Raw genomic sequence first — 23,335 nt, forward strand, 5'->3', positions numbered from 1 at the left:
TAACTATCAGTTTTGCGTCGGATTCGAAAATCTAGACTCACAGGAGAACGATCATAAGGTGCCCGAGGCTGCAATAGACCCTTGGAGGCAAGTCGGCTGGAGGACGATATATTGGATCACGACAAAATTTGAGTGTTCCCTCGTCATTTGGAGGCCCTGAATGTTACAATTCACTATCAGATTTTCGTCGGATTCGAAAATCTAGACTCACTGGAGACGGGCCATAAGATGCCCGAGGCAGCAATATCCCCTTGGAGACCAGTCCGCTGAAGGACGATGTTTTGAATCGCGACGCAATTTGAGTGCTCCATCGTCATTAGGCAGCCCTGAACGTTACAATTAACAATCAGTTTTGCTTCGTATTCGAAAACGTAGAATCACCGGAGACGGACCAAGTGGTGCCCGAGGCAGCGACATCCCCTTGGAGACAAGTCGGCTTGAGGACGATGCAGTGAATCTCGACGCAATTTGAGTCTTCCTTCGTCATTAGGACGCCCTGAACGTTACAATTAACTATCTGTTTTGCGTCGGATTCGAAAATATAGTTTCACAGGGGAACGACCATAAGGAGCCCGAGGCAGCAATAGACCCTTGGAGACAAGTCGGCTCGAGGCCCATGTATTGAATCTCGACGCAATTTAAGTGTTCCATCGTCATTAGGAAACCTTGAACGTTACAATTAACAATCAGTTTCATGTCGGATTCGAAAATCTATACTCACAGGAGAAGGACCATATGGTGCCCGAGGCAGCAATATCCCCTTCGAGACAAGTCGGCTGGAGGACGATGTATTGAATCTCGACGCAATTTGAGTTTACCATCGTCATTAGGAAACCCTGAACGTTACAGTTTCGCGTCGGATTCGAAAATCTAGACTCACAGGAGAGCGACCATAAGGAGCCCGCGGCAGCAATTTGCCCATGGAGACAAATCGGCTGGAGAACTATGTATTGAATCTCGACGCAATTTGAGTGTTCCATCGTCGTTAGGAGGCGCTGAACGTTACAAATAACTATCATTTTAGCGTCGGATTCGAAAATCTACTCACAGGAGAAGTATCATATGGTGCACGAGACATCAATATCCCCCTGGATACAAGTCGGCTGGAGGACGATTTATTAAATCCCGAAGCAATTTGAGTGTTCCATCGTCATTAGGAGGCCCTGAATGTTACAATTAACAATCAGTTTTGCGTCGGATTAGAATATGTAGACTCACAGGAGAACGACCATAAGGTGCCCGAGGCAGCAATAGAACCATGGAGACAAGTCGGCTGGAACACGAGGTATTGGATCGCGACGCATTTTGAGTGTTCCATCGTAACTAGGAGGCCCTGATTGTTACAATTAACGATCAGTTTTGCGTCGGATTAGAATATCTAGACTCACAGGAGAACGACCATAAGGTGGCCGAGGTAGCAATAGACCGTTGGAGACAAGTCGGCTGGAGGACGATGTATTGAATCTCGACGCAATTTGAGTGTTCCATCGTCATTAGGAGGCGCTGAACGTTACAATTAACTTTCAATTTACCGTCGGGTTCGAAAATCTACACACAGGAGTAGGATCATATGGGTCCCGAGACAACAATATCCCCTTGGATACAAGTCGCCTGGAGGACGATGTATTGAATCTCGCCGCAATTTGAGTGTTCTATCGTCATTAGGAGGCCCTGAACGCTACAATTAACTATCAGTTTTGCGTCGGATTCGAAAATCTAGACTCACAGGAGAACGATCATAAGGTGCCCGAGGCTGCTATCGACCCTTGGAGACAAGTCGGCTGGAGGACGATATATTGGATCACGACAAAATTTGAGTGTTCCATCGTCATTTGGAGGCCCTGAATGTTACAATTAACTATCAGATTTTCGTCGGATTCGAAAATCTAGAGTCACTGGAGACGGGCCATAAGGTGCCCGAGGCAGCAATATCCCCTTGGAGACCAGTCCTCTGGAGGACGATGTTTTGAATCGCGACGCAATTTGAGTGCTCCATCGTCATTAGGAAGCCCTGAACGTTACAATTAACTATCAGTTTTGCTACGGATTCGAAAATCTAGACTCACAGGAGAACGACCATAAGGTGCCCGAGCCAGCAATAGACCCTTGGAGACAATTCGGCTCGAGGCCCGTGTATTTAATCTCGACGCAATTTGAGTGTTCCATCGTCAGTAGGAGTCCCTGATCGTTACAATTAACTATCTGCTTTGCGTCGGATTCGAAAATCTAGACTCACAGGAGACCGAACATAAGGTGCCCGAGGCAGCAATATCCCCTTGGAGACCAGTCCGCTGGAGGACGATGTATTCAATCGTGACGCAATTTGAGTGTTTCATCGTAACTAGGAGTCCCTGAATGTTACAATTAACTGTCAGTTTTTCATCGGATTCGAAAATCTAGACTCACTGGAATCGGACCATAAGATACCCGAAGCAGCAATATCCTCTTGGAGACCAGTCCGCTGGAGGACGATGTATTGAGTCTCGACGCAATTTGGGTGTTCCATCGTCATTAGGAGGACCTGAACGTTACAATTAAAAATCAGTTTTGCGTCGGATTAGAAAATCTAGACTCACAGGAGAACGACCATAAGGTGCACGAGGCAGCAATAGACCCTTGGAGGCAAGTCGTCTGAAGGACGATGTATTGAATCTCGTCGCAATTTGAGTGTTCCATCGCCATTAGGAGGCCCTGAACGCTACAATTAGCTATCAGTTTCGCGTCGGATTCAAAAATCTAGACTCACAGGAGACGGACCATTTGGTGCCGGAAGCAGCAATATCCCTTTGGAGACAAGTCGGCTGGAGCCTGACGTATTGAATCTCGACGAATTTTGAGTGTTCTATCGTCATTAGGAGGCGCTGAACGTTACAATTAACAATCAGTTTTGCGACGGATTCGAAAACGTAGAATGACCGGAGACGGACCAAGTGGTGCGCGAGGCAGCGATATCCCCTTGGAAACAAGTCCGCTGGAGGACGATATAGTGAATATCGACGCAATTTGAGTGTTCCTTCGTCATTAGGAGGCCCTGAACGTTACAATTAACTATCTGTTTTGAGTCGGATTCGAAAATCTAGACTCACAGGTGAACGACCATAAGGTGCCCGAGCCAGATATAGACCCTTGGAGACAAGTCGGCTCGAGGCCCATGTATTTAATCTCGACGCAATTAGAGTGTTCCATCGTCATTAGGAGTCCCTGAACTTTACAATTAAAAATCAGTTTTGCGTCGGATTAGAAAATCTAGACTCACAGGAGAACGACCATAAGGTGCACGAGGCAGCAATAGACCCTTGGAGGCAAGTCGTCTGAAGAACGATGTATTGAATCTTGACGCAATTTGAGTGTTCCATCGTCATTATGAGGCCCTGAACGTTACAATGAACTATCAGTTTCGCGTCGGACTGAAAATCTAGACTCACAGGTGACGGACCACATGGAGTTCGAGGCAGCAATATCCCCTTGTATACAAGTCGCCTGGAGGTCGATGTATTGACTCCCGACGCAATTTGAGTGTTCCATCGTCATTAGGAGGCGCTGAACGTTACAATTAACTACCAGTTTAGCGTCGGATTCGAAAATCCACTCACAGGAGAAGGATCGTATGGTGACCGAGACATCAGTATCCCCTTGGATACAACTCGGCTGGACGACGATGTATTGAATCTCGACGCAATTTGAGTGTTCCATCGTCGTTAGGAGGCCCTGAACGTTACAATTAACTATCAATTTTGCGTCGGATTCGAAAATCTAGACTCACAGGAAAACGATCATAAGGTGCCCCAGCCAGCAATTGACCCTTGGGGACAGGTCCGCTGGAGGACGATGAATTGGATCGCGACGCAATTTGAGTGTTCCAAAGTAACTAGGAGTCCGTGAATGTTACAATTAACTATCAGTTTTTCGTCGGATTCGAAAATCTAGACTCACTGGAGACGGACCATAAGGTACCCGAAGCAGCAATATCCCCTTGGAGCCCTGTCCGCTGGAGGACGATGTATTGAATCGCGACGCAATTTGAGTGTTCCATCGTCATTAGGAGGCCCTGTACGTTAGAATTAACTATCAGGTTCGCGTCGGATTCGAAAATCTAGACTCACAGGAGAACGACCATAAGGTGCCCGAGGCAGCAATAGACCCTTGGAGACAAGTCGGCTGGAGGACGATGTATTGAGTCTCGACGCAATTTGAGTGCTCCATCGTCATTAGAAGGCGCTGAACGTTACAATTAACTATCATTTTAGCGGCGGATTCGAAAATCTACTCACAGGAGAAGGATCATATGAAGCGCGAGACAGCAATATCCCCTTGGATACAAGTCGGCTGGAGGACGATGTATTGAATCTCGACGCAGTTTGAGTGTTCCATCGTCATTAGGAGGCCCTGAACGTTACAATTAACTATCAGTTTTGTGTCGGATTAGAAAATCTAGACTCACAGGAGACCGACCATAAGGTGCCCGAGGCAGCAATAGGCGCTTGGAGACAAGTTGGCTGAAGGACAATGTATCGAATCTCGACGCAATTTGAGTGTTCCATCGTCATTAGGAGGCGCTGAACGTTACAATTAACTATCATTTTAGCGTCGGATTCGAAAATCTACTCACAGGAGAAGGATCATATGGTGCCCGAGGCAGCAATATCCCCTTGGAGACAAGTCGGTTGGAGGACGATGTATTGAGTCTCGACGCAATTTGAGTGTTCAATCGCCATTAGGAGGCGCTGAACGTTACAATTAACTATCATTTTAGCGTCGGATTCGAAAATCTACTCACAGGAGAAAGATCACATCAAGCCCGAGACAGCAATATCCCCTTTGGTACAAGTCGGCTGGAGGACGATGTATTGAATCTCGACGCAATTTGAGTGTTCCATCGTCATTAGGAGGCACTGAACGATACAATCAACTATTATTTTAGCGTGGGATTCGAAAATCCACTCACAGGAGAAGGATGATATGGTGCCCGAGACAGCAATATACCCTTGGAGACAAGTCGGCTGGAGGCCGATGTATTGAATCTCGACCCAATTTGAGTGTTCCATCGTCATTAGGTGGCCCTGAGCGTTACAATTAACTATCAGTTTTGCGTCGGGTTCGAAAATCTAGAACCACAGGAAAACGATCATAAGGTGCCCGAGGCAGCAATAGACCCCAGGAGAAAAGTCGGCTGGAAGACGATGTATTGGATCGCGACGTAAGTTGAGTGTTCCATCGCCATTAGGAGGCCCTGAATGTTACAATTAACTAACAGCTTTTCGTCGGATTCGAAAATCTAGACTCTTTGGAAACGGACCATAAGGTTCCCGAGGCAATATCCCCTTGGAGACCAGTCCGCTGGAGGACGATGTATTGAATCGCGACGCAATTTGAATGCTCCATCGTCATTACGAGGCCCTGAACGTGGCAATTAACTATCAGTTTTGCGTCGGATTCGAAAACTTAGAATCACCGGAGACGGACCATGTGGTGCCCGAGGCAGCGATATCCCCTTGGAGACAAGTCTGCTGGAGGACGATGTATTGAATCTCGACGCAATTTGAGTGTTCAATCGTCATTAGGAGGTGCTGAACTGTACAATTAAATATCAGATATGCGTCGGATTGGATAATCTAGACTCACAGGAGACGGACCATGTGGTGCCCGAGGCAGCGATATCCCCTTGGAAACAAGTCCGCTGGAGGTCGATGTAGTGAAATCGACGCAATTTGAGTGTTCCTTCGTCATTAGGAGGCCCTGAACGTTACAATTGACTATCTGTTTTGCGTCGGATTCGAAAATCTAGACTCACAGGAGAACGACCATAAGGTGCCCGAGGCAGCAATAGGCTCTTGGAGACAAGTCGGCTGAAGGACGATGTATTGAATCTCGTCGCAATTTGAGCGTCCCATCGCCATTATGAGGCCCTGAACGTTACAATTAACCATCTGTTTTGCGTCGCATTTGAAAATGTAGACTCACAGGAAAACTATCATAACGTGCCCCAGGCAGCAATAGACCCTTGGAGACAAGTCGGCTGGAGGACGATGTATTGGATCGCGACGCAATTTGAGTGTTCCAACGTAACGAGGAGGCCCTGAATGTTACAATTAACTATCAGTTTTTCGTCGGATTCGAGAATCTAGACTCACTGGAGACGGACCATAGGGTGCTCAATGCAGCAATATCCCCTTTCAGACCAGTCCGCTGGAGAACGATTTATTGAATCGCGACGCACTTTGGGTGCTCCATCGTCTTTAGGAGGCCCTGAACGTTACAATTAACTATCAGTTTCGCGTCGTATTCGAAAATCTAGCCTCACAGGAGAACGACCGTAAGGTGCCCGAGGCAGCAACAGACCCTTGGAGACAAGTCGGCTGGAGGACGATATATTGAATCTCGACGCAATTTGAGTGTTCCATCGTCATTAGGAGTAACTGAACGGTACAATTAACTATCAGTTTCGCGTCGGATTCGAAAATCTAGCCTCACAGGAGAACGACCGTAAGGTGCCCGAGGCAGCAACAGACCCTTGGAGACAAGTCGGGTGGAGGCCGATGTATTGAATCTCGACGCAATTTGAGTGTTCCATCGTCATTAGGAGGCCCTGAACGTTACAATTAACTATCAGTTTCGGTTCGTATTCGAAAATCTAGACTCACAGGAGACGGACCACATGGAGCCCGAGGCAGCAATAGACCCTTGGAGACAATTCGCCTCGGGGCCGATGTATTGAATCTCGACGCAATTTGAGTGTTCCATCGTCATTAGGAGGCCATGAACGTTACAATTAACTATCTGTTTTGCGTCGGATTCGAAAATCTAGACTCACAGGAGAACGACCAAAAGGTGCCCGATGCAGCAATAGACTCTTGGAGACATGTCGGCTGAAGGACGATGTATTGAATTTCGACCCATTTTGAGTGTTCGATCGTCATTAGGAGGCCCAGAACGGTACAATTAACTATCAGTTTCGCGTCGGATTCGAAAATGTAGACTCACAGGAGACGGACCACATGGAGCCCGAGGCAGCAATAGACCCTTGTAGACAAGTCGGCACGAGGCCGGTGTATTGAATCTCGACGCAATTTGAGTGTTCCATCGTCATTTGGAGACCCTGAACGTTACAATTAACTATCTGTTTTGCGTCGGATTCTAAAATTTTGTCTCACAGGAGAACGACCATAAGGTGCCCGAGGCAGCTATAGACCCTTGGAGACCATTCGGCTGGAGGACGATATATTGCCTCTCGACGCAATTTGTGTGTTCCATCGTCATTAGGAGGCGCTGACTGTTACAATTAACTATCATTTTAGCGTCGGATTCGAAAATCTACTCACAGGTGAAGGATCATATGGTGCCCGAGACAGCCATACCCCTTGGATACAAGTCGGGTGGAGGACGATGTATTGAATCTCGACGCAATTTGAGTGTTCAATCGTCATTAGCAGGCCCTGAACGTTAGTATTAACAGTCAGTTTTGCGTGGGATTATAAAATCTAGACTCCCATGAGAACGACCATAAGGTGCCCAAGGCAGCAATAGACCTTTGGAGACAAGTCGGCTGAAGGACGATGTATTGAATCTTGGCGCAATTTGAGTGTTCCATCGTCATTAGGACGCCCTGAACGCTACAATTAACTATCATTTTAGCGTCGGATTCGAAAATCGACTCACACGAGTATTATCATATGGTGACGGAGACATCAATATCCCCTTGGATACAAGTCGGCTGGACGACGATGTATTGAATCTCGACGCAATTTGAGTGTACCATCGTCATTAGAAGGCCCTGAACGTTACAATTAATTATCAGTTTTGCGTCTGATTCGAAAATCTAGACTCACAGGAAAACGATCATAAGGTGCCCCAGACAGCAATTGACCCTTGGAGACAGGTCGGCTGGAGGACGATGTATTGGATCGCGACGCAATTTGAGTGTTCCATCGTAACTAGGAGTCCCTGAATGTTACAATTAACTATAAGTTTTTCGTCGGATTCGAAATTCTAGACTCACTGGAGACGGACCATAAGGTACCCGAAGCAGCAATATCCCCTTGGAGGCCAGTCCGCTGGAGGATGATGTACTGAATCGCGACGCAATTTGAGTGCTCCATCGTCATTAGGAGGCCCTGAACGTTAGAATTAACTATCAGGTTCGCGTCGGATTCGAAAATCTAAACTCACAGGAGAACGACCGTAAGGTGCCCGAGGCAGAAACAGACCCTTGGAGACAAGTCGGCTGGAGGACGATGTATTGAATCTCGACGCAATTTGAGTGTTCCATTGTCATTAGGAGGCGCTGAACGTTACAATTAACTATCATTTTAGCGTCGGATTCGAAAATCCACTCACAGGAGAAGGATCATATGGTGACCGAGACATCAATATCCCCTTGGATACAAGTCGGCTGGACGACGATGTATTGAACCTCGACGCAATTTGAGTGTACCATCGTCATTAGAAGGCCCTGAACGTTACAATTAATTATCAGTTTTGCGTCGGATTCGAAAATCTAGACTCACAGGAAAACGATCATAGGGTCCCCCAGACAGCAATTGACCCTTGGAGACAGGTCGGCTGGAGGACGATGTATTGGATCGCGACACAACTTGAGTGTTCCATCGTAACTAGGAGTCCCTGAATATTACAATTAGCTATCAGTTTTTCGTCGGATTCAAAAATCAAGACTTACAGGAGAACGACCATAAGGTGCCCGAGGCAGCAATAGAACCTTGGAGACAAGTCGGCTGGAGGACGATGTATTTAGTCTCGACGCAATTTGAGCGTTCCATCGTCATTAGGAGGCGCTGAACGTTACAATTAACTATCATTTTAGCATCGGATTCGAAAATCTACTCACAGGAGAAGGATCATATGAAGCCCAAGGCAGCAATATCCCCTTGGGTGCAAGTCGGCTGGAGGACGATATATTGAATCTCGACGCAATTTGAGTGTTCCATCGTCGTTAGGAGTACCTGAACGTTACAATTAACATTCAGTTTTGGGTCGGATTAGAAAATCTAGACTCACAGGAGAACGACCATAAGGTGCCCGAGGCAGCAATAGACCCTTGGAGACAAGTCGGCTCAAGGACGATGTACTGAATCTCGACGCAATTTGAGTGTTCCATCGTCATTAGGAGGCGCTGAACGTTACAATTAACTATCATTTTTGCGTCGGATTAGAAAATCTAGACTCACAGGAGACGGACCATATGGTGCCCAAAGCAGCAATATCCCTCTGGAGACAAGACGGCTGGAGGCCGATTTGTTGAATCTCGACGCAATTTGAGTGGTCCATCGTCATTAGGAGGCACTGAACGTTACAATCAACTATTATTGTAGCGTCGGACTCGAAAATCTACTCACAGGAGAAGGATGATATGGTGCCCGAGACAGCAATATCCCCTTGGATACAAGTGGGCTGGAGGATGATGTATTGAATCTCGACGCAGTTTGAGTGTTCCATCGTCATTAGGAGGCCCTGAACGTTACAATTAACAACCAGTTTTGCGTCGCATTAGAAAATCTAGACTCACAGGAGAACGATCATAAGGCGCCCGAGGCAGCAATAAACCCATGGAGACAAGTCGGCTGAAGGACGATGTATTGAATCTCGACGCAATTTGAGTGTTCCATCGTCATTAGGAGGCCCTGAACGTTACAATTAACTATCTGTTTTGCGTCGGATTCTAAAATTTTGTCTCACAGGAGAACGACCATAAGGTGCCCGAGGCAGCTATAGACCCTTGGAGACCATTCGGCTGGAGGACGATATATTGCCTCTCGACGCAATTTGTGTGTTCCATCGTCATTAGGAGGCGCTGACTGTTACAATTAACTATCATTTTAGCGTCGGATTCGAAAATCTACTCACAGGTGAAGGATCATATGGTGCCCGAGACAGCCATACCCCTTGGATACAAGTCGGGTGGAGGACGATGTATTGAATCTCGACGCAATTTGAGTGTTCAATCGTCATTAGCAGGCCCTGAACGTTAGTATTAACAGTCAGTTTTGCGTGGGATTATAAAATCTAGACTCCCATGAGAACGACCATAAGGTGCCCAAGGCAGCAATAGACCTTTGGAGACAAGTCGGCTGAAGGACGATGTATTGAATCTTGGCGCAATTTGAGTGTTCCATCGTCATTAGGACGCCCTGAACGCTACAATTAACTATCATTTTAGCGTCGGATTCGAAAATCGACTCACACGAGTATTATCATATGGTGACGGAGACATCAATATCCCCTTGGATACAAGTCGGCTGGACGACGATGTATTGAATCTCGACGCAATTTGAGTGTACCATCGTCATTAGAAGGCCCTGAACGTTACAATTAATTATCAGTTTTGCGTCTGATTCGAAAATCTAGACTCACAGGAAAACGATCATAAGGTGCCCCAGACAGCAATTGACCCTTGGAGACAGGTCGGCTGGAGGACGATGTATTGGATCGCGACGCAATTTGAGTGTTCCATCGTAACTAGGAGTCCCTGAATGTTACAATTAACTATAAGTTTTTCGTCGGATTCGAAATTCTAGACTCACTGGAGACGGACCATAAGGTACCCGAAGCAGCAATATCCCCTTGGAGGCCAGTCCGCTGGAGGATGATGTATTGAATCGCGACGCAATTTGAGTGCTCCATCGTCATTAGGAGGCCCTGAACGTTAGAATTAACTATCAGGTTCGCGTCGGATTCGAAAATCTAAACTCACAGGAGAACGACCGTAAGGTGCCCGAGGCAGAAACAGACCCTTGGAGACAAGTCGGCTGGAGGACGATGTATTGAATCTCGACGCAATTTGAGTGTTCCATTGTCATTAGGAGGCGCTGAACGTTACAATTAACTATCATTTTAGCGTCGGATTCGAAAATCCACTCACAGGAGAAGGATCATATGGTGACCGAGACATCAATATCCCCTTGGATACAAGTCGGCTGGACGACGATGTATTGAACCTCGACGCAATTTGAGTGTCCCATCGTCATTAGAAGGCCCTGAACGTTACAATTAATTATCAGTTTTGCGTCGGATTCGAAAATCTAGACTCACAGGAAAACGATCATAGGGTCCCCCAGACAGCAATTGACCCTTGGAGACAGGTCGGCTGGAGGACGATGTATTGGATCGCGACACAACTTGAGTGTTCCATCGTAACTAGGAGTCCCTGAATATTACAATTAGCTATCAGTTTTTCGTCGGATTCAAAAATCAAGACTTACAGGAGAACGACCATAAGGTGCCCGAGGCAGCAATAGACCCTTGGAGACAAGTCGGCTGGAGGACGATGTATTTAGTCTCGACGCAATTTGAGCGTTCCATCGTCATTAGGAGGCGCTGAACGTTACAATTAACTATCATTTTAGCATCGGATTCGAAAATCTACTCACAGGAGAAGGATCATATGAAGCCCAAGGCAGCAATATCCCCTTGGGTGCAAGTCGGCTGGAGGACGATATATTGAATCTCGACGCAATTTGAGTGTTCCATCGTCGTTAGGAGTACCTGAACGTTACAATTAACAATCAGTTTTGGGTCGGATTAGAAAATCTAGACTCACAGGAGAACGACCATAAGGTGCCCGAGGCAGCAATAGACCCTTGGAGACAAGTCGGCTCAAGGACGATGTACTGAATCTCGACGCAATTTGAGTGTTCCATCGTCATTAGGAGGCGCTGAACGTTACAATTAACTATCATTTTTGCGTCGGATTAGAAAATCTAGACTCACAGGAGACGGACCATATGGTGCCCAAAGCAGCAATATCCCTCTGGAGACAAGACGGCTGGAGGCCGATTTGTTGAATCTCGACGCAATTTGAGTGGTCCATCGTCATTAGGAGGCACTGAACGTTACAATCAACTATTATTGTAGCGTCGGACTCGAAAATCTACTCACAGGAGAAGGATGATATGGTGCCCGAGACAGCAATATCCCCTTGGATACAAGTGGGCTGGAGGATGATGTATTGAATCTCGACGCAGTTTGAGTGTTCCATCGTCATTAGGAGGCCCTGAACGTTACAATTAACAACCAGTTTTGCGTCGCATTAGAAAATCTAGACTCACAGGAGAACGATCATAAGGCGCCCGAGGCAGCAATAAACCCATGGAGACAAGTCGGCTGAAGGACGATGTATTGAATCTCGACGCAATTTGAGTGTTCCATCGTCATTAGGAGGCCCTGACGTTACAATTAACTATCTGCTTTGCGTCTGATTCGAAAATCTAGACTCACAGGAGAACGACCACAAGGTGCCCGAGGCAGCAATAGACTCTTGGAGACCAGTCGGCTGAAGGACGATGTATTGAATCTCGTCGCAATTTGAGCGTTCCATCGTGATTATGAGGCCCTGAACGTTACAATTAACTATCTGTTTTGCGTCGCATTCGAAAATCTAGACTCACAGGAAAACGATCATAACGTGCCCGAGGCAGCAATAGACCCTTGGAGACAAGTCGGCTGGAGGACGATGTATTGGATCGCGACGCAATTTGAGTGTTCCAACGCAACTAGGAGGCCCTGAATGTTACAATTAACTATCAGTTTTTCGTCGGATTCGAGAATCTAGAGTCACAGTAGACGGACCATGAGGTGCCCAAAGCAGCAATATCCCCTTTTAGACCAGTCCGCTGGAGGACGATTTATTGAATCGCGAGGCAATTTGGGTGCTCCATCGTCATTAGGAGGCCCTGAACGTTACAATTACCTACCAGTTTCGCGTCGGATTCGAAAATCTAGACTCACAGGAGAACGACCGTAAGGTGCCCGAGGCAGCAACAGACCCATGGAGACAAGTCGGGTGGAGGCCGATGTATTGAATCTCGACGCAATTTGAGTGTTCCATCGTCATTAGGAGGCCCTGAACGTTACAATTAACTATCAGTTTCGCGTCGTATTCGAAAATCTAGACTCACAGGGGACGGACCACATGGAGCCCGAGGCAGCAATAGACCCTTGGAGACAAGTCGGCTCGGGGCCGATGTATTGAATCTCGACGCAATTTGAGTGTTCCATCATCATTAAGAGGCCATGAACGTTACAATTAACTATCTGTTATGCGTCGGATTCGAAAATCTAGACTCACAGGAGAACGACCATAAGGTGCCCGAGGCAGCAATAGACTATTGGAGACAAGTCGGCTGAAGGACGATGTATTGAATTTCGACGCAATTTGAGTGTTCGATCGTCATTAGGAGGCCCTGAACGGTACAATTAAATATCAGTTTCGCGTCGGATTCGAAAATCTAGACTCACAGGAGACGGACCACATGGAGCCCGAGGCAGCAATAGACCCTTGGAGACAAGTCGGCTGGAGGACGATGTATTTAGTCTCGATGCAATTTGAGTGTTCCATCGTCATTAGGAGGCGCTCAACGTTACAATTAAGTATCATTTTAGCGTCGGATTCGAGAATCTACTCACAGGAGAAGGATCATATGAAGCCCGAGACAGCAATATCCCCTTGGGTACAAGTCGGCTGGAGGACGATATATTGAATCTCGACGCAATTTGAGTGTTCCATCGTCATTAGGAGTACCTGAACGTTACAATTAACAATCAGTTTTGCGTCGGATTAGAAAATCTAGACTCACGGGAGAACGACCATAAGGTGCCCGAGGCAGCAATAGGCCCTTGGAGACAAGTCGGCTGAAGGACGATGTATTGAATCTCGACGCAATTTGAGTGCTCCATCGTCATTAGGAGGCCCTGAACGTTACAATTAACTATCAGTTTTGCGTCGGATTAGACAATCTAGACTCACAGGAGAACGACCATAAGGTGCCCGAGGCAGCAATAGACCCTTGGAGACAAGTCGGCTCAAGGACGATGTATTGAATCTCGACGAAATTTGAGTGTTCCATCGTCATTAGGAGGCGCTGAACGTTACAATTAACTATCATTCTTGCGTCGGATTAGAAAATGTAGACTCACAGGAGACGGACCATATGGTGCCCAAAGCAGCAATTTCCCCTTGGGTACAAGTCGGCTGGAGGCCGAATTATTGAATCTCGACGCAATTTAAGTGTTCCATCGTCACTAGGAGGCCCTGAACGTTACAATTATCTATCAGTTTCGCGTCGTATTCGAAAATCTAGACTCACAGGAGACGGACCACATGGAGCCCGTAGCAGCAATAGACCCTTGGAGACAAGTCGGCTCGGGGCCGATGTATTGAATCTCGACGCAATTTGTGTGTTCCATCTTCAATAGGAGGCCATGAACGTTACAATTAACTATCTGTTTTGCGTCGGATTCGAAAATCTAGACTCACAGGAGAACGACCATAAGGTGCCCGAGGCAACAATAGACTATTCGAGACAAGTCGGCTGAAGGACGATGTATTGAATTTCGACGCAATTTGAGTGTTCGATCGCATTAGGAGGCACTGAACGGTACAATTAAATATCAGTTTCGCGTCGGATTCGAATATCTAGACTCACAGGAGACGGACCACATGGAGCCCGAGGCAGCAATAGACCCTTGTAGACAAGTCGGCTCGAGGCCGGTGTATTGAATCTCGACGCAATTTGAGTGTTCCATCGTCAGTTGGAGGCCCTGAAAGTTACAATTAACTATCAGTTTTGCGTCGGATTCTAAAATCTTGTCTCACAGGAGAACGACCATAAGGTGCCCGAGGCAGCAATAGACCTTTGGAGAACATTCGGCTGGAGGACGATATATTGACTCTCGACGCAATTTGAGTGTTCAATCGTCATTAGGAGGCCCTGAACGTTACTATTAACAATCAGTTTTGCGTCGGATTAGAAAATCTAGACTCCCATGAGAACGACCAGAAGGGGCCCAAGGCAGCAATAGACCTTTGGAGACAAGTCGGCTGAAGGACGATGTATTGAATCTCGGCGCAATTTGAGTGTTCCATCGTCATTAGGAGGCCCTGAACGCTACAATTAACTATCAGTTTTGCGTCGGATTCGAAAATCTAGACTCACAGGAAAAAGATCATAAGGTGTCCCAGACAGCAATTGACCCTCGGAAACAGGTCGGCTGCAGCCCGATGTATTGGATCGCGACACAACTTGAGTGTTCCATCGTAACTAGGAGTCCCTGAATGTTACAATTAACTATCAGTTTTTCGTCGGATTCGAAAATGTAGACTCACTGGAGACGGACCATAAGGTACCCGAAGCAGCAATTTCCCCTTGGAGACCAGTCCGCTGGACGACGATGTATTGAATCGCGACGGAATTTGAGTGCTCGATCGTCATTAGGAGGACTTGAACGTTAGAATTAACTGTCAGGTTCGCGTCGGATTCGAAAATCTCGACTCACAGGAGAACGACCGTAAGGTGCCCGAGGCAGCAACAGACCCTTGGAGACAAGTCGGCTGGGGGCCGATGTATTGAATCTCGACGCAATTTGAGTGTTCTATCGTCATTAGGAGGCCCTGAACGTTTCAATTAACAATCAGTTTTGCGTCGGATTAGAAACTCTAGAATCACAGGAGAACGACCATAAGGTGCCCGAGGCAGCAATAGACCCTTGGAGACAAGTCGGCTGGAGGACGATGTATTGGATCACGACAAAATTTGAGTGTTCCATCGTCATTAGGAGGCCCTGAACGTTACAATTAACAATCAGTTTTGCGTCGGATTCGAAAACGTAGAATGACCGGAGACGGACCAATTGGTGCCCGAGGCAGCGATATCCCCTTGGAAACAAATCCGCTGGAGGACGATGTAGTGAATATGGACGCAATTTGAGTGTTCCTTCGTCATTAGGAGGCCCTGAACGTTACAATTAACTATCTGTTTTGCGTCGGATTCGAAAATCTAGTCTCACAGGTGAACGACCATATGGTGCCCGAGCCAGAAATAGACCCTTGGAGACAAGTCGGCTCGAGGCCAATATATTTAATCTCGACGCAATTTGAGTGATCCATCGTCATTAGGAGTCCCTGAACGTTACAATTAACTATCTGCTTTGCGTCGGATTCGAAAATCTAGACTCACAGGAGACCGAACATAAGGTGCCCGAGGCAGCAATAGACTCTTGAAGACAAGTCGGCTGAAGGACGATGTATTGAATCTCGACGCAATTTGAGTGTTCCATCGTCATTATGAGGCCCTGAACGTTACAATTAACTATCAGTTTCGCGTCGGACTGAAAATCTAGACTCACAGGTGCCGGGCCACATGGAGCCCGAGGCTCCATGGAGACAATCAGGCTGGTGGACGATGTATATAATCACGACGCAATTTGAGTGTTCCATCGTCATTAGGAGGCCCTGAACGTTACAATTAACTATCAGTTTTGCGTCGCATTAGAAAATCTAGACTCACAGGAGAACGACCATAAGGTGCCCGAGGCAGCAATAAACCCATGGAGACAAGTCGGCTGAAGGACGATGTATTGAATCTCGACGCAATTTGAGTGTTCCATCGTCATTAGGAGACCCTGACGTTACAATTAACTATCAGTTTTGCCTCGGATTCGAAAATCTACACTCACAGGAGAACGACCATAAATTGCGCGAGGCAGCAATAGACCCTTGGAGACAAGTCGGCTGAAGGACGATGTATTGAATCTCGACGCAATTTCAGTGTTCCATCGACATTAGGAGTCCCTGAACTTTACAATTAACTATCAGTTTCGCGTCGGATTCAAAAATATAGACTCACAGCAGACGGACCATTTGGTGCCCGAGGCAGCGATATCCCCTTGGAAACAAGTCCGCTGGAGGACGATGTAGTGAATATCGACGCAATTGGAGTGGTCCTTCGTCATTAGGAGGCCCTGAACCTTACAATTAAGTATCTGTTTTGCGTCTGATTCGAAATTCTAGACTCACAGGAGAACGACCATAAGGTGCTCGAGGCAGCAATAGACTCTTGGAGACAAGTCGGCTGAAGGACGAAGTATTGAATCTCGTCGCAATTTGAGCGTTCCATCGTCATTATGAGGCCCTGAATGTTACAATTAACTATCTGTTTTGCGTCGCATTCGAAAATCTAGACTCACAGGAGATCGACCGTAAGGTGCCCAAAGCAGCAATATCCCCTTTTAGACCAGTCCGCTGGAGGACGATTTATTGAATCGCGACGCAATTTGAGTGTTCCATCGTCATTAGGAGGCCATGAACGTTACAATTAACTATCAGTTTTGCGTCGGATTCTAAAATCTTGTCTCACAGGAGAACGACCATAAGGTGCCCGAGGCAGCAATAGACCTTTGGAGACAAGTCGGCTGAAGGACGATGTATTGAATATCGGCGCAATTTGAGTGTTCCATCGACATTAGGAGGCCCTGAACGTTACAATTAACTATCATTTTAGCGTAGGATTCGAAAATCTACTCACAGGAGAAGGATCATATGGTGCTCGAGGCAGCAATATCCCCTTGGATACAAGTCGGCTGGAGGACGATGTATTGAATATCGACGCAATTTGAGTGTTCAATCGTCATTAGGAGGCCCTGAACGTAACTATTAACAATCAGTTTTGCGTCGGATTAAAAAATCTAGACTCACATGAGAACGACCATAAGGTGCCCGAGGCAGCAATAGACCTTTGGAGACAAGTCGGCTGAAGGGCGATGTATTGAATCTCGGCGCAATTTGAGTCTTCCATCGTCATTAGGAGACCCTGAACGTTACAATTAACTATCATTTTAGCGTCGGATTCGAAAATCCGCTCACAGGAGAAGGATCATATGGTGAACGAGACATCAATATCCCCTTGGATACAAGTCGGCTGGACGACGATGTATTGAATCTCGACGCTATTTGAGTGTTCCATTGTCATTAGGAGGCCCTGTACGTTACAATTAATTATCATTTTTGCGTCGGATTCGAAAATCTAGACTCACAGGAGACGGACCATATTGTGCCCAAGGCAGCAATATCCCCTTGGACACAAGTCGGCTGGAGGCCGATGTATTGAATCTCGACTCAATTTGAGTGTTCCATTGTCATTAGGAACCACTGAACGTTACAATCAACTAATATTTTAGCGTCGGATTCGAAAATCTACTCACAGGAGAAGGATGATATGGTGCCCGAGACAGCAATATCCCCTTGGAGATAAGTCGGCTGGAGGACGATGTATTGGATCGCGACGTAATTTGAGTGTTCAAACGTAACTAGGAGGCCCTGAATGTTACAATTAACTATCAGTTTTTCGTCGGATTCGAGAATCTAGACTCACTGGAGACGGACCATAAGGTGCCCAAAGCAGCAATATCCCTTTTTAGACCAGTCCGCTGGAGGACGATTTATTGAATCGCGACGCAAGTTGGGTGCACCATCGTCTGTAGGAGGCCATGAACGTTACAATTAACTATTTGTTTTGCGTCGGATTCGAAAATCTAGACTCACAGGAGAACGACCATAAGGTGCCCGAGGCAGCAATAGACTCTTGGAGACAAGTCGGCTGAAGGACGATATATTGAATCTCGTCGCAATTTGAGCGTTCCATCGTCATTATGAGGCCCTGAACGTTACAAGTAACTATCTGTTTTGCTTTGCATTTGAAAATCTAGACTCACAGGAAATCGATCATAACGTGCCCCAGGCAGCAATAGACCCTTGGAGACAAGTCGGCTGGAGGACGATGTATTGGATCGCGACGCAATTTGAGTGTTCCAACGTAACTAGGAGGCCCTGAATGTTACAATTAACTATCAGTTTTTCGTCGGATTCGAGAATCTAGACTCACTGGAGACGGACCATAAGGTGCCCAAAGCAGCAATATCCCTTTTTAGACCAGTCCGCTGGAGGACGATTTATTGAATCGCGACGCAAATTGAGTGCTCCATCGTCTGTAGGAGGCCCTGAACGTCACAATTAACTATCAGTTTCGCGTCGGATTCGAAAATCTTGACTCACAGGAGAACGACCGTAAGGTGCCCGAGGCAGCAACAGACCCCTGGAGACAAGTCGGGTGGAGGCCGATGTATTGAATCTCGACGCAATTTGAGTGTTCCATCGTCATTAGGAGGCCCTGAACGTTACAATTAACTTTCAGTTTCGCGTCGTATTCGAAAATCTAGACTCAGAGGAGACGGACCACATGGAGCCCGAGGCAGCAATAGACCGTTGGAGACAATTCGGCTCGGGGCTGATGTATTGAATTTCGACGCCGTTTGAGTGTTCCATCGTCATTAGGAGGCCATAAACGTTACAATTAACTATCTGTTTTGCGTCAGATTCGAAAATCTAGAATCACAGGAGAACGACCATAAGGTGCCCGAGGCAGCAATAGACTCTTGGAGACAAGTCGGCTAAAGGACGATGCATTGAATGTCGACGCAATTTGAGTGTTCGATCGTGATTAGGAGGCCATGAACGGTACAATTAACTATCAGTTTTGCGTCGGATTCGAAAATCTAGACTCACACGATAACGATCATAAAGTGCCCCAGACAGCAATTGACCCTTGAAGACAGGTCGGCTGGAGGACAATGTATTGGATCGCAACGCAATTTGAGTGTTCCATCGTAACTAGGAGTCCCTGAATGTTACAATTATCTATCAGTTTTTCGTCGGATTCGAAAATCTAGACTCACTGGAGACGGACCATAAGGTACCCGAAGCAGCAATATCCCCTTGGAGACCAGTCCGCTGGAGGACGATGTATTGAATCGCGACGTAATTTGAGTGCTTCATCGTCATTAGGAGGCCCTGAACGTTAAAATTAACTATCAGGTTCGCGTCGGATTCGAAAAACTATACTCACAGGAGAACGACAGTAAGGTGCCCGAGGCAGCAACATGCCCTTGGAGACAAGACGGCTGGGGGCCGATGTATTGAATCTCGACGCAATTTGAGTGTTCCATCGTCATTAGGAGGCCCTGAACGTTACAATTATCTATCATTTTTGCGTCGGATTCGAAAATCTAGACTTACAGGAGAACGACCATAAGGTGCCCGAGGCAGCAATAGACCCTTGGAGACAAGTCGGCTGGAGGACGATGTATTTAGTCTCGACGCAATTTGAGTGTTCCGTCGTCATTAGGAGGCGCTGCACGTTACAATTAACTGTCATTTTAGCGTCGGATTCGAAAATCTACTCACAGGAGAAGGATCATATGAAGCCCGAGACAGCAATATTCCCTTGGGTACAAGTCGGCTGGAGAACGATGTATTGAATCTCGGCGCAATTTGAATGTTCCATCGTCATTTGGAGGCGCTGAACGTTACAATCAACCATTATTTTAGCGTCGGATACGAAAATCTACTCACAGGAGAAGGATGATAAGGTGCCCGGGACAGCAATATCCCCTTGGCTACAAGTGGGCTGGAGGATGATGGATTGAATCTCGACGCAATTTGAATGTTCCATCGTCATTAGGCGGCCCTGAACGTTACAATTAACAATCAGTTTTGCGTCGCATTAGAAAATCTAGACTCACAGGAGAACGACCATAAGGTGCCCGAGGCAGCAACAGACCCATGGCGACAAGTCGGGTGGAGGCCGATGTATTGAATCTCGACGCAATTTGTGTTTTCCATCGTCATTAGGAGGCCCTGAATGTTACAATTAACTATCAGTTTTGCGTCGGTTTCGAAAATCTAGACTCATAGGAGAACGATCATAAGGTGCCCGAGGCAGCAATGGACCCTAGGAGAAATGTCGGCTGGAAGACGATGTATTGGATCGCTACGTAATTTGAGTGTTCCATCGCCATTAGGAGGCCCTGAATGTTACAATTAACTATCAGTCTTTCGTCGGATTCGAAAATCTAGACTTACTGGAGATGGACCATATGGTGCCCGAGGCAATATCCCCTTGGAGACAAGTCCGCTGGAGGACGATGTATTGAATCGCGACGCTATTTGAGTGCTCCATCGTCATTAGGAGGCCCTGAACGTTGCAATTAACTATCAGTTTTGCGTCGGATTCCAAAACTTAGAATCACCGGAGACGGACCATGTGGTGCAAGAGGCAGCGATATCCCCTTGGAGACCAGTCGGCTGGAGGACGATGTATTGAATCTCGACGCAATCTGAGTGTTCAATCGTCAATAGGAGGTGCTGAACTATACAATTAAATATCAGAAATGCGTCGGATTCGAAAATCTAGACTCACAGGAGACGGACCATGTGGTGCCCGATGTAGCGATATCCCCTTGGAAACAAGTCCGCTGGAGGACGATGTAGAGAATATCGACGCAATTTGAGTGTTCCTTCGTCATTACGAGGCCTTAAACGTTACAATTAACTATCTGTTTTGCGTCGGATTCGAAAATCTAGACTCACAGGAGAACGACCATAAGGTGCCCGAGGCAGCAATAGACTCTTGGAGACAAGTCGGCTGACGGACGATGTAGTGAATCTCGTCGCAATTTGAGCGTTCCATCGTCATTATGAGGCCCTGAACGTTACAAGTAACTATCTGTTTTGCGTCGCATTTGAAAATCTAGACTCACAGGAAATCGATCATAACGTGCCCCAGGCAGCAATAGACCCTTGGAGACAAGTCGGCTGGAGGACGATGTATTGGATCGCGACGCAATTTGAGTGTTCCAACGTAACTAGGAGGCCCTGAATGTTACAATTAACTATCAGTTTTTTGTCGGATTCGAGAATCTAGACTCACTGGAGACGGACCATAAGGTGCCCAAAGTAGCAATATACCTTTTTAGACCAGTCCGCTGGAGGACGATTTATTGAATCGCGACGCAAATTGAGTGCTCCATCGTCTGTAGGAGGCCCTGAACGTCACAATTAACTATCAGTTTCGCGTCGGATTCGAAAATCTTGACTCACAGGAGAACGACCGTAAGGTGCCCGAGGCAGCAACAGACCCCTGGAGACAAGTCGGGTGGAGGCCGATGTATTGAATCTCGACGCAATTAGAGTGTTCCATCGTCATTAGGAGGCCCTGAACGTTACAATTAACTTTCAGTTTCGCGTCGTATTCGAAAATCTAGACTCAGAGGAGACGGACCACATGGAGCCCGAGGCAGCAATAGACCGTTGGAGACAATTCGGCTCGGGGCCGATGTATTGAATTTCGACGCAGTTTGAGTGTTCCATCGTCATTAGGAGGCCATGAACGTTACAATTAACTATCTGTTTTGCGTCTGATTCTAAAATCTTGTTTCACAGGAGAACGACCGTAAGGTACCCGAACCAGCAATATCCCCTTGGAGACCAGTCCGCTGGAGGACGATGTATTGAATCGCGACGTAATTTGAGTGCTTCATCGTCATTAGGAGGCCCTGAATGTTAAAATTAACTATCAGGTTCGCTACGGATTCGAAAATCTATACTCACAGGAGAACGACAGTAAGGTGCCCGAGGCAGCAACATGCCCTTGGAGACAAGACGGCTGGGGGCCGATGTATTGAATCTCGACGCAATTTGAGTGTTCCATCGTCATTAGGAGGCCCTGAACGTTACAATTAACTATCATTTTTGCGTCGCATTCGAAAATCTAGACTTACAGGAGAACGACCATAAGGTGCCCGAGGCAGCAATAGACCCTTGGAGACAAGTCGGCTGGAGGACAATGTATTTTGTCTCGACGCAATTTGAGTGTTCCATCGTCATTAGGAGGCGCTGCACGTTACAATTAACTGTCATTTTAGCGTCGGATTCGAAAATCTACTCACAGGAGAAGGATCATATGAAGCCCGAGACAGCAATATTCCCTTGGGTACAAGTCGGCTGGAGAACGATGTATTGAATCTCGGCGCAATTTGAATGTTCCATCGTCATTTGCAGGCGCTGAACGTTACAATCAACCATTATTTTAGCGTCGGATTCGAAAATCTACTCACAGGAGAAGGATGATAAGGTGCCCGAGACAGCAATATCCCCTTGGCTAGAAGTGGGCTGGAGGATGATGGATTGAATCTCGACGCAATTTGAGTGTTCCATCGTCATTAGGCGGCCCTGAACGTTACAATTAACAATCAGTTTTGCGGCGCATTAGAAAGTCTAGACTCACAGGAGAACCACCATAAGGTGCCCGAGGCAGCAACAGACCCATGGCGACAAGTCGGGTGGAGGCCGATGTATTGAATCTCGACGCAATTTGTGTTTTCCATCGTCATTAGGAGGCCCTGAATGTTACAATTAACTATCAGTTTTGCGTCGGTTTCGAAAATCTAGACTCATAGGAGAACGATCATAAGGTGCCCGAGGCAGCAATAGACCCTAGGAGAAAAGTCGGCTGGAAGACGATGTATTGGATCGCTACGTAATTTGAGTGTTCCATCGCCATTAGGAGGCCCTGAATGTTACAATTAACTATCAGTCTTTCGTCGGATTCGAAAATCTAGACTTACTGGAGATGGACCATAAGGTGCCCGAGGCAATATCCCCTTGGAGACCAGTCCGCTGGAGGACGATGTATTGAATCGGGACGCAATTTGA

The sequence above is a fragment of the Schistocerca americana genome, chromosome 5 (assembly GCF_021461395.2).
Source record: "Schistocerca americana isolate TAMUIC-IGC-003095 chromosome 5, iqSchAmer2.1, whole genome shotgun sequence".
NCBI classification, from domain to species: Eukaryota; Metazoa; Arthropoda; class Insecta; order Orthoptera; family Acrididae; genus Schistocerca; species Schistocerca americana.